This window comes from Pleurodeles waltl, chromosome 8 (assembly GCF_031143425.1).
Source record: "Pleurodeles waltl isolate 20211129_DDA chromosome 8, aPleWal1.hap1.20221129, whole genome shotgun sequence".
NCBI classification, from domain to species: Eukaryota; Metazoa; Chordata; class Amphibia; order Caudata; family Salamandridae; genus Pleurodeles; species Pleurodeles waltl.
Window position 1 is genome coordinate 199107202 of NC_090447.1, and position 13574 is coordinate 199120775.

A 13574-nucleotide genomic window follows, 5' to 3' on the forward strand; every position below is an offset into this window, starting at 1 on the left:
GGTGGGCTCACAGACACACTAGGGGAGGACACAGGGGATGTGTGAATGGTAGTGAGCGTGGTGAGTGCACGTGAGCGGTGTGTGGTGATGGGCGTGCTGGTGATGGACGTAGTGGCTGAACATGTAGTGCATGCAGGTGTGAGTGGAGACGTGACAGGGAGGGAGGAGGGAGACGAGGAGGAGGGGGACACAGTGGAGGCAGTGGATGTTGGTATGTGTGCATGGGTATGATGCTTGTGTGAGTGCCTGTGGGATGTGTGGTGCTTATGTTTGCCAGAGCTACCCTTATGTGTTGAGGTGTGTGCATGCTGGTCTGATGGTGTGCTTGGGATAGGCTGAGCTACAGGGGACTGGGGCTGGGTGGAGGAAGTCGTGAGGTGGATGGCTGTTGGGTGGGTGTGTGCCTGCGTTTGTGTACTTTGGGAGGTGGGCTCACAGACACACTAGGAGAGGACACAGGGGATGTGTGAATGGTAGTGAGCGTGGTGAGTGCACGTGAGCGGTGTGTGGTGATGGGCGTGCTGGTGATGGACGTAGTGGCTGAACATGTAGTGCATGCAAGTGTGAGTGGAGACGTGACAGGGAGGGAGGAGTGAGACGAGGAGGAGGTGGACACAGTGGAGGCAGTGGATGTTGGTATGTGTGCATGGGTATGATGCTTGTGTGAGTGCCTGTGGGATGTGTGGTGCTTATGTTTGCCAGAGCTACCCTTATGTGTTGAGGTGTGTGCATGCTGGTCTGATGGTGTGCTTGGGATAGGCTGAGCTACAGGGGACTGGGGCTGGGTGGAGGAAGTTGGAGGGGGGAGGCTGGTCACAGGGGCAATGGCTGCCATCAGTGCTGAGGTCAGAGTCTAAAAAGCTCACTGTTGGGCTGCCTGACCAGAATGAATGCCCTCCAGGTATGCATTTGTCCGTTGCAACTGCCTCTCTACACCCTGGATGCCATTCAGAATGGTAGACTGCCCAACAGTGAGGGATCTGAGGAGGTCAATGGCCTCCTCACTGAGGGCAGCAGGGCTGACAGGGGCAGGGGCTGAGGTGCCTGGGGCGAAGGAGATGCCCACCCTCCTGGGTGAGTGGCCACGGGCCGCACGCTGAGGGGCTGCTCGGAGGGCTGTGCTGGTAGGGGAGTTGGCGGCTGTACCTGTAGATGCGGGGGCACAGAGGGGCCTGCCACTGCAAGGGAGCTCACATCAGAGGAGGAGTCCGTGTCGCTGGTCTCAGCTCCTGTCCCTGCCGTGGAGCTCCCCTCGCCCTCCATCCCACTGGTGAATTGGGAGTCCGTTATCTCACCCTCCAGGGCCATGTGGGATGCAGCGCCCTCTTGCTCCGGTGCCACTACTCCTCCACCTGATGATGCAATTGCACACAAGAACAGGGAGACCACATAAAGGGGGGGGAGACAGAAGAAAGATATGTTCAGTGCTTGCAATACCGCTACCGCTGGCGGACACTACAGACACAGCAGCCCTCTGCACTACGCCATGCACTTAGAGTTCCCTCATTAATCACAGGGCCATGGGGTACAAGGCCTATGCCAGATTGCTGCACACATGGACGTCACAGGATCCTGACTAGGTGTAGTTGGTTCTTAACACTGGTGGGGTGCGGTGCCACATGGCCTGCCTTACAAAGGGACCTTGCCTACAAAACTTGCCCTGGCCTAGGGGTACCCACAGCCCACCTCCCCCACCCAGACACCTCCAATGCACGCTGATTCAGCTGAATGAGACTGTACTCACCCCCTTGTGGCTGCTGTGATGCTCTCAAGTGCCACCGCCAGGATCCGGAACATCAGAGGGTTCATGGTGCGACGGGCACCACTCCCACGTTGGGAGACCATACCCAGCTGGTCCTCCGCTGTCTTCTTGCTCCAGCGGCGAATGTCCTCCCATCTTTTCCGGCAGTGGGTGCTCTGTCTGTGGTGGACCCCCAGGGTCCGGACTTACTTGGCGATGGCACACCAAATATAATTCTTCTGGTGGGCGCTGACCTACAGGAATAGTACAGGGGAATAGGAGAAGATATAACCATCCGGACCGTCACAGTCATTGGCCCGCATGCCTACCCTTGCCATGACGCACATACACTCACTGTTGTTTCATGCACGCCTCATTCTCCCCCCCGTATCTCACGTCCACACCACTCCACACAGGCAGTGCCCATACAGCATGCTCACAGTGTACTTACCTGTTTGTCTGGAGGACCGTAGAGTAGCGTGTACTGGGGGAGGACCCCATCCACTAGTTTCTCCAACTCCTCCTTGGTGAAGGCAGGGGCCCTTTCCCCAGACACATGAGCCATTGTCGCTTCCAGACTGAGGTCACAGCAGCACTTGCAGTGCAGGTCCTCTCCTGTCGAAGATCAAGTATCAAGTGAGTGAACAGAGAGAAAATGGCGGTCACGTCCGCGGTGGTGCGTACCGTCACCGCCGGCGTACATCGTCATTTGCTCCTGGGACCCCTAGGCCCCAATGTTAACCAATGCAGGATTGCGCTGCGGTCTTCGACGCCTACCGCAATGGTGTACAACGCCAGCGCAGTTACCTCATATCCCATTGTCCCACCTTACAGGTCAGGCAGCCGACATTTCAGGGGGCCACATGGCATGAATTTTAATTGCGTCACACATATCTAGGCCTTGCATACACACAAAGACAGGCCAATAGCGGATTGAAAAATTTGTGCAATGAAGTTGCGTTTTCGTGCCTCAGTGTCGGCTGACCTTCTGCTCGCTGTTCTCCTCCATAGAGCACATCCGCTGGGGCAGGTGAGGAGATGGCGGCATCCTCCATTGTACAGACTGCTGGTGGACCTGTCGACAATGGAAGAGCGACATGTAATTGTCACCTACAGACTGGACCGTGCCACAATCCATGAACTGTGTGCCCAGTTGGAGCCGGACCTGATGTCAGCTATCCGCCATCCCACGGGGATACCCCCTCTAGTGCAGGTGCTCCATTTCCTGGCAATTGGGTCTTTTCAGACGACAGTGGCCTTAGCATCAGGGATGTCCCAGCCTATGTTCTCCAACGTGTTGTCCATAGTGTTGTCTGCCCTGCTGAAACACATGGGCAGCTACATCATTTTCCCTCAGGTGGAGGATTTGCCTACAGTGAAAGGTGACTTCTATGCTTTGGGACATATCCCCAACATCAGATGGTGTGTTTGGCCGACCAGTACATCTCCCATATGAATGCCAAATTTCCTGTCTCAATGCATGGCGCTTACATACTGCGGAATAGCAGCATCCCTTATGTGATGGGACAACTCCAGAGGCACTGTGTGTGGCTATTAGGTGAGGACATGGACCCTGTACAGTGTGAATAGTTGTCTGGGTCTGGGGTTGTCCCTAAGGGTTAGTGTGTGTCTAACAGTAGTCCCTCCACATGTGTAGGTGACTCTGGCTACCCCAACCTGTCATGGCTACTGACCCCAGTGAGGAATCCCAGGACAAGGCAGAGGAACGCTACAATGAGGCACATGGGCGAACTAGGAGGGTTATAGAGAGGACCTTCGGCCTCCTGAAGGCCTGGTTCCGGTGCCTCCATTTGACAGGTGGTTCCCCATTCTACTCACCAAAGAAGGTGTGCCAGACCATCGTGGCCTGCTGTATGCTTCACAACTTGGCTTTGCGATGACAGGTGCCTTTTCTGCAGGAGGATGCTCCAGATGGAGGTGTTGTGGCAGCTGTGGAGCCTGTGGACAGTGAAGATGAGGAAGCAGAAGAAGAGGACATAGACAACAGGAACACGGTGATCCAGCAATACTTCCAGTGAGCCACAGATAAGAAGACAACACTGCCTGCCACATCTTATTTAATTCTTCTACCTCTCATCTGCCTGTCATTTTCACCCAGTGTATGGACACTGAGTTGCCACTTTCCCTTTCGATTTCACAGATGTGGGTCCCACTGTGTGACCTCTGCTTTGTTTCCTAATGGACTAGAGCTGTGTGACATAGGTATGTTGACATTACATTGGATATAGCATTTTACCACAGTTATTGCTAATACACATTTTCGAAAGCACATACTGACTCCAGATTGTTTTGTGATTTAAGGGTGTTTATTTAAGTGCTAAATAGTGGAGGGGTTGTAAAATGGTCAGGGGTGATGGTGGAGGAATCTCCATGGCAGAGTCCAGTCTATTAGTCTCATAGGTGCATTGTCCAAAGGGGCATAGGAAGTGGAGGTGGGGCAGTTGATGGATGGACAGGGTGACAAAGTGGGACAAAAGGATGACAATCAGGGTGGTCTCATTTCTTGGTGGTGGTCTTGGCATTGTTCTCTGTCTTTGTCCTGGATCTCAGGGACCGCTTGCGGGGTCGTTCTCCATCTGCAGGGGGTGGGGTGCTGGTTTCGTGGTTCTGTGGCGGTGCCTCCTGTTCACTAGCGCCGGCGGAGGTGGTGGGCTGTTCATCGTCCAGGCTAGTTTCAGGGGCCCCTTGTTGTGCCACAGTGTCCCTCCTGATGTTGACGAGTTCCTTCAGCACCCCTACAATGGTGCCCAGGGTGGAATTGATGGATTTCAGTTCCTCCCTGAACCCCAAATACTGTTCCTCCTGCAGTCGCTGGGTCTCCTGAAACTTGGCCAATACTGTTGCCATCGTCTCCTGGGAATGGTGGTAGGCTCCCATGATGTTGGAGAGGGCCTTGTGGAGAGTGGGTTTCCTGGGCCTGTCCTCCCCCTGTCGCACAGCAGCCCTCCCAGTTCCCCCGTTTCCCTGGGCTTCTGTCCCCTGAACCGTGTGCCCACTACCACTGCCCCCAGGTCCCTGGTGTGGTTGGGGTGGTGGGTTAGCCTGGATTCCCTGAAGTGGTGGACACACTGCTGCTTGACGTGTCCTGGGGACAGAGGTATGGGCCCGCTGGGTGGGTGCTGTCTGGTGTTTCCAGAGGGGGGAGGCTCTGCTGTGGCTTGTGCCAGTGTGAGGGGAACCTACTGTCCTGAGGTCCGAGATGGGCCAGGCTGGTCATCTAGATCCAGTTGGACAGAGCTGCTGTCATCACTGTGGGCCTCTTCTGTGGGTGGAGTGGACATGTCTGGACCCCCCTGTCCGGTGACGTTGGGTAGGGGTCCTGTAGGGGTGTAAAAGCATGATTATTGCATCTGTGTGTGCCATGGTGTGCAATGGGTGGGTGACCCTGTAGCCCAGATCTTGCATTCTTGTGTGGGACCTTGTGTGATAATGGTTTAGGGGGTGTATGGGTATGTGCAGTGGACATGCTTTGGTGATGGGTGTCCATGTTTTGGTGTTACATGCTGGGCTTGGGATGTGTGGTTTGTGATATTGGGACATATGTGAGGAGTTGGACTGATGGGGGTGAGGGCGATGGTGGGTGTATGTGATAGCATGCAGTTAGGGTGGGAGATATGGTAGTTAAAGGTTTGACTTACCAGAGTCTATTCCTCCAGCTACTCCTGCAAGGCCCTCAGGATGCAGTATATCCAAGACCTGCTCCTCCCATGTTTTTAGTTGTGGGGGAGGAGGTGGGGGTCTGCCGCCAGTCCTCTGAACCGCTATCTGGTGTCTTGAGACCACGGAACGCACCTTCCCCCGTATGTCGTTCCACCTCTTCCTGATGTCATCCCTAGTTCTTGGGTGCTGTCCCACTGCGTTGACCCTGTCCATGATTCTGCGCCATAGCTCCATCTTCCTAGCTATGGTGGTGTGCTGCATCTGTGATCCGAATAGCTGTGGTCCTACCCGGATGATTTCCTCCACCATGACCCTGAGCTCCTCCTCAGAAAACCTGGGGTGTCTTTGCGGTGCCATGGGGTGGTGTGGGTGATGTGTGGGGTGGTGTGTGTTGTGATGTGTGGGGTGATATTTAGAGGTGTGTTGTGTGAGGTGCGTGGATGTTGTGTGAGTGATGGTGTTGAGTGCCTGTGGATGATATTGTTCTTTCTGGTGGTGTCTCTCTCTGGCCTTCTGTCGCAATTGTTGTCGTAAGGGTTTGTGGGTGATGTGGGTGTGTGTTTTATATTGTATTGAATGTGTGGATTGGTGTGTGTATGTGTATCAGGTGTGTGTATTTGGAATTATCCAATGTGGTTGTGTTTTGTAAATGTGTGTGTATTTTGAGCGCAGCGGTGTGTCCCGACAATGGAATAGCACGGTTGAAAGACCACTGCGTGGATTCGTGGGTCGTGATAGTGTGGGCGTATTCCTGTTGGCGTGACGGTGGAGGTTTTGTTATCGCCAGTTTATCACTGACCTTTGGTGTGGCGGATTTGTGTGGGTGTCTAGATTTTGGCAGATTCTGAGCTGTGGGTTATAATGGCAGTGGAGGAATTCTGCGGTCGCTTCGGTGTGTTGGAGGTCTTCTGTATGGCAGTAAGCTGCTTTTACTGCCAACGTTGTGATGACCCCATGGTGTTTAAAGTGTCTATGTAACTCATGTTGTTGGGTTAAACTGAATGAATACATTTCATACCACACTCCTCACTCAGTCCAAAGATGCGGTTGACCTCTAGTAGGGTGCAGTGGTCAGGGATTCAAACTTTCAGGACTTGCCAGTGAAATAATCTGCTATGTTATTGCAGTGTGAACTGGAGACTTCAATAGGTTCTGCTAATAGCACAGGTTTTGTGAGGTTATTCAATAACTCAAAGATTTATGTAGCAGACTTATTGCTATCACTGATTTTATTGGTAAACTATTCTGCCTTAGATTTTGTGGTCAGTTTATGATAAGTTTTAAGGGCTGATCTATATTGTATTTTTAGTGAGGGATCGTATGATATCAAGATTTTAGGGTCTCCTTAGTGCTGAATGCTGACTGACAATTCCACCCCTGGGCTATAAGAGCTGTACCCCCCAATTTAAGTCATTTGAAGGAGCCCTGTGTTAGAAGAGGAAGACTCAATGGCAACAGCAGAATGGGAAATTGCCAGTGAAGGGAAACTTCCATCCATAGTAGGAGCGGAAACAATTAAACTTCCATCTGTAGTGGGAGCGGAAACAATAGTCTCCTGATTCAAAACTACAAGAAAGACCATGGCATGATCCTTGTGAATCTTCCTCAGAACTCTGCGGATCAACGGAAATGGGGTAATTCATATAGAACCCCTGCTGGCCAAGGGACAAAGGGGGTCATTACAACCCTGGCGGACGGTGTTAAAGCGGCGGTAAGACCGCCAACAGGCTGGCGGTCTTTTTTTGAGTATTATGACCATGGCGGTTACCACCATGGTCATCCGCCGCTTCTCCGTTCCGCCCGCCAGGGCAGAGACGACCGCTGGGCCGGAGACCTGGGTCTCCAGCCCGGCGGCTGTCGCAATACCTTCCTTCCCTGGCACTGATAGGGGTCACCCCCACCCCGAATCCCTCCCCTACACCCCCACCACCCCTGCCACCACCCAAAGGTGGCAGGGCCCCCCTCCCCACCCCGACCCCCAACATCACAGAACTCACACACACGCATGCAGGCATCACCAACACACAAACACGCACACACACCGACATACATGCCAACATCCACACACACAGTCAGACACGGACACCCACATTCAAACATACACGCACACATCCATACAGACATACACGCACACATTCCCAAAACACGCAACACCCCCGCAAGCATACACGCACTCACACACCCCCTCTACATACACAGACGCACACCCCCATGCACCCACACAACACCCCCCACTCCCCCTCCCCTAACGGACGATTGACTTACCTGTTCCGTCGATCCTTCGGGAGGGGACGGGAGCCATGGTGACAGCTCCGCCAACACCACACCGCCAACAGAAAACCTCCGCGCCGAATCACAGGACGTGATTCGCTGGGCGGTGTTCTGTTGGCGTGGTGGTGGAGGTGGAGCAACCTCCACTTCCCCTCCGCCCGCCAGTATGGCTGTTGGTGGCTCTCCGTCAGAAAAACGACGGAGAGCAGCCAACAGTCATAATACGCCGAGCGGCAAACCGCCACTACTGGCGGTCTTCCGCACGGCGGTCCCTCGGCGGTCTTGTTAAAAACCCTTGAACCAGAGGAGAGGCTGAAGGGGAGCCCTCAGAACTGATAGTGAGTCTTATCCACAGCACAATGTAGGTACTTTTGAGGGTCTACATAAAGGGGTATATGAAGGTAGGCATCCAGCATTTCTATAGATGCCAGGACATCTCTATGACTGATCCAGGGCAATATATTCTGGAAGGTCTGTGGGGAGTGTGTTTATTCATGCCCTTCAGGTCCAGAATCCGCCAAAGTCTCCAGAGGCTTTCTGGACCAAACATGAACTACAATGTGGCAGTGGTAGACCTCACATCCTTGGTGTGGTATTCCCCAAACTTTTTGCCTTCACTCCTCCTGTTTTGATGAGTTATTTTTTGTTGGCATTAAGACTCTTTGCACTTTACCACGGGTAACCAGTGCTAAAGTGTTTGTGCTCCCTCCTTCAAAGGTTGTGAAATTGGCTTACACTTAATTTGCACATTTAATTTATTTGTAAGTCCCTAGTAAATGGCACTACATGTAACCAAGGCTTGTATGTTAAATGCTACTAGTGGGCCTACAGTACTCATTGAGCAATCCACTAAAGTAGCCTTTTAAATCATGTTTCAGGCCTGACACTGCAGCCTGAGTCTGTAGTTTTAAACTGATTGTTAGAAATGGGGTCTTTGATTGACTGTCAGGTTAACCCCTGTTCAAGCAAGGACCCTTACTCTAGTCAGGGTAAAAGAGAATCACCCTCAGCTAGCCCCTGCTTACCCCCTTGGTAGCTTGGCAGAGCAGTAGGCTTAACTTCAGATTGCTGGGTGTAAAGTATTTGTACCAACGCACACAGTAACTTAATGAAAACACCACAAAATGACACAACACAGGTTTAGAAAAATAGGAAATATTTATCTAAACAAGACAAGACCAAAACAACACAAATCAAGTTATCAATTAAAAATCAAAAAGAGTCTTTAAGTAGTTTGTTTTAAACACACAATAACACTGTTAGTGTAAAAAGGTAGCTTGGGTGTGTCAAAAATAATCCTGCATGGGCGAGTGTGCATCAAAAAGGGCTCGGTCTGCGTTGATTTCACTAAGGAGCGAGACCTTGCGTCTTTTCTCCTTTTCTCGGGTCGGGGTTCGTTGTTTCTTCTCTCCATAAGAGAGTGATGCATCGATCCAATCAGCACTCTCGGGTCCGGGCAGGCCTTGCGTTGTTTTTACACGCCCAGCGGTGCTTGCATTGGAAATCCAGCCACACGATGATCCGAAAAACACGCAGCGCGGGTTGCGATCTCCCAGCCTCTGTCAGCGATGCTGCGCGTTGTTTCTGCTGCTCCGTGCATCGATTCTTCGGTCACAATTCTAGCGAGCTTCGAATTTCAGCCGCGGAGCCAGTAGTGCATCATTTCTTCAGCCGCAGATCAGAGTCACGTCGATCTTTTCCCTGCACGGTGTTCTGTGCATGGATTTCTTCCTCTTAGGCTGCCAGCTTCTCCTTTCAGGGTCCCAGGAACTGGATTGGCATCACAGGGTTGAGTAGGAGTCTCTCCAGAGACTTCAAGTGCTGGCAGAGAGAAGTCTTTGCTGTCCCTGAGACTTCAAACAATACGAGGAAAGCTCTAAATCAAGCCCTTGGAGAGTTCTTCTCAAGATGGAAAGCACGCAAAGTCCAGTCTTTGCCCTCTTACTCTGGCAGAAGCAACAACTGCAGGATAGCTCCACAAAGCACAGTCACAGGCAGGGCAGCTCTTCTTCCTCAGCTCTTCACCTCTTCTGCAGGCAGAGGTTCCTCTTGTTTCCAGAAGTATTCTAAAGTCTGCGTTTTTGGGTGCCCTTCTTATACCCAATTTCTCCTTTGAAGTAGGCCTACTTTAAAGTAAAGTCTCTTTTGAATGTGACATCCTGCCTTGCCCAGGCCAGGCCCCAGACACTCACCAGGGGGTTGGAGACTGCATTGTGTGAGGGCAGCCACAGCCCTTTCAGGTGTGAGTGACCACTCCACCCCTCCCTCCTAGCACAGATGGCTCATCAGGGTGTGCAGGCTACACCCCTAGCTCCCTTTGTGTCACTGTCTAGTGTGAGGTGGAACCAGCCCAACTGTGAAACTGACCCAGACAGCCAATCCACAAACAGGCAGAGTCACAGAAATGGTATAAGCAAGAAAATGCCCACTTTCTAAAAGTGGCATTTTCAAACACACAATCTTAAAATCAACTTTACTAAATGATGTATTTTTAAATTGTGAGCTCAGAGCCCCAAACTCAGCATGTTCATACGCTCCCAAAGGGGATCTGCACTTTAATCAGATTTAAAAGTAGCCCCCATGTTAACCTATGAGTGGGACAGACCTTGAAACTGTAAAAAACGAATTTAACAATATTTCACTGTCAGGAGATATAAAACACATTACTATGGCCCTCATTTTGACCTCGGCGGTCTTTTGGAAAGACTGCCAAGGTACTGCCGCACTGAAGACTGCCAGTGCAGGCGGTTTTCCTCACAGCGTATTATGACTGCAGGCAGCCCTCTGTCCTTTTTCGGACGGAGAGCCGCCAGCAGCCATACTGGATGTCAGCGGGGAAGTGGAGGCTGCTCCACCTCCCCGCCCCGTCATCAGAACACCACCCACTGAATCACGTCCCATGATTCGGTGTGGCGGTGTTCTGGTGACGGGGTGCTGGCAGCGGAGCAGCCCCCATGGATCCTGTCCCCTCCTGGAGGATCACTGGTAAAGGTAAGGTGATTGTCCATTAGGGTAGGGGGTGTTATGTGCGTGCATGGGGGTGTGAATGTGTAGAGGGGGTGTGTGAGTGCGTGTATGCATGCAGGGGGTGTTGTGTCTTTGGAAATGTGTGTGTGTCTGTATGTTTGACTGTGTGTATGTGTGCGTGTATGTCTGGATGTATGTGTGCGTGCATGACTGTGTGTGTCGGCTTGAATGCTTGTTAGTATGTGTGCGGGTATGTGTGGTGGTGGTGTCTGTGTGCGTGAAGGGGGGTGTATGTCGATGTGAAGGGTGTGGGGTACTACCACCTTTGGGTGGTAGTGGGGTCGGGTGTGAGGGGAGGACTCACGGTGGGGGAGGGGGGCAGGGGAGACCCCTATCAGTGCCAGGGAAGGAATTCCCTGGCACTGATAGTGCCTACCACCATGGATTTCGTGGTGCTTCCAAACCCCATGAAATCCATGGCAGTATGCAGTGTCATGATACCGCTGGTGGTCTGGTGACAGCCGCCGGGCTGGAGACCGAAGTCTCCAGCCCAGTGGTCGGAGCGGAGAGGTGGCGGATGACAATGGCGGTAACCGCCATGGTCATAATTCCATTTTGTTTTCCGCCGGCCTGTTGGCAGGATTACCGCCACTTCTCCCCCGTCCGTCAGGGTCGTAATGAGGGCCTATATGTCCTACCATAACCATACACTGCACCCTGCCCTTGGGGCTACCTAGGGCCTACTTTAGCGGTGTCTGACATGTAAGAAAAGGGAAGGTTTAGGCCTGGCAAGTGGGTACACTTGCCAAGTCAAATTTACAGTTAAAACTGCACACAGAGACACTGCAATGGCAGGTCCGAGACATGATTACAGAGCTACTTATGTGGGTGGCACAACCAGTGCTGCAGTCCCACCAGTAGCATTTGATTTACAGGCCCTGGCACCTCTAGTACACTTTACTTGACACTTACTAGTGAATCAAGTATGCCAATCATGGATAAGCCAATTACATACACATTTTGTAAAGGGGCACTTGCACTTTATCTCTGGTTAGCAGTGGGAAAGTGCACAGAGTAACAAAAACAGTAAAATCAAAGTCCAGCACACATCAACAACCTGGGGAACAGTGGCAAAATGTTAAGGGAGATGAGGCCAAGGATGAAAAGTCTAACACTGATACTTCAACCTGGCAAAGTAAACCTTTTTGCAAGGCTCAAACCTTCCTTTTAGTGCACATGTCACCCCTAATGTAGGCCCTAGACAGCTCCAAGGGCAAAGTGCAGTGGAGTTAAAAAGTTGGGCATGTACTTTTAAGTTTCACATGTCCTGGCAGTGAAAAATCCTTAAATTAATTTTTCCCTACTGCAAGGCCTATCTCTACCATACGATAAAATTAGAGTTGCCTCATTACATTTTATAAGTGTAGCTTCCAAATGGGAAGAGATACACTCTTCAAGATTGGCATCTCTGGAATCCTTATTTAAAATCTTATCTCATTGTGCGCAGATTTTAAGATACAATTCTGAAAATGCCATTTTTAAAGTTATGATATTCTTGCTTTAGTTATTTATTACCTGAAGCTTGTCTCTGGTAACATGACTGGGTGTAGTTGGCATTTGAGCTTTGTGTATTGCTCCTAGACAGCCACACACAATGGGAGCACAGCTGTGACAATAATGGGTGATCAATAGCAGGATGGAAGGGAGTAACTGGGCCCACCATTCCCTACATCTGAATAGGCTACGTCCTGTCACTACACAAAGGGTTGCATACCCCCTGTAGTTAGTCTGGAGCCAGCACACGGAAGGCAGAGCATCTGTGCACTTCAAAGGCATTCCTCTAGAAACTTTTCCCTACTTCAGAGGCACAACTGTGTATAAATGGAGGACCTCAGACATCACCCCTTCAGTACACTTTTGGACCTGTGCATACTCTGTCAGTAAGAAGGGGTCCTGTGCTGCTATAAGGACTGTCACTTTGCTGGACTGCTGCTCTGAAGGATTGCTGCCCTGCTGTGCGGACCTACTGCATGCTGCCTCTTGTGTGAGAAGTACTGGACCTGCATCTCCTATCCGCAGAACCTAGAGTGATTTCAAGGACTACTGATTTGAGGCCTCAGCAACATAACAGGTTTACAACAACATTGCACCTCCACTGGTACTCTGCCATCTGTGAGTCTACCCTGCCAAGTATTGCCACCCCAGTCCTGAACCCTTGAAAATGGATCTAAGGTGCTTGTCAGCAGAATTTATTTATTGCCTCTGCTGACCGGCACATCCCTAAGCAGAACTGATGCATCTCCTCTATGGATCAGCATTTCCTCGAGCAGGAGCAATGTATCGCCGCTGGTGTGTGGATTGGGCCTGTTGCAAAGAATCGCATTGCCTCCAAAGTCCTCAGAACAGACGCATCAACCCAGAGGTGTAGCGCATCCACAGCTCAGATCCTTGTATCCCTTATCAATGGCAGCCTTAACAACGATGCCAGACTCCACATCGCATCCTTGCAGCATCTCGGAACCGAAGCACAGCTAGCTGCGTGCAGCATCCCCAACACCAGACTTCACATCGCAAGACCTGTCAATGAGATCCTTAACGACAACACAACAGGACCTTACACCTCAGTCTTGCTACATCTCAGAACCAATGCATCGCTTCAGCTGCACAGTGCATCTTTGACGTGATTCCACACAATGTTCCAGAACCATGATTTAAAGTACTTTGTTAAGTGGAAGCCTGACCACTCTGTGACAAGCTATTAGGGGATGAGAACAGGTTAATTTGGGGTTTGTTTGTGCCTTACACCTACAGGAATTTTGGTTTCTGCTTGACCAGGGCTAACACCCCAGTCAAGCAACAACCCAATTTCTCACAATCACCCTGTGTGGTCTGATTCTCAAAATAAATTGATTTT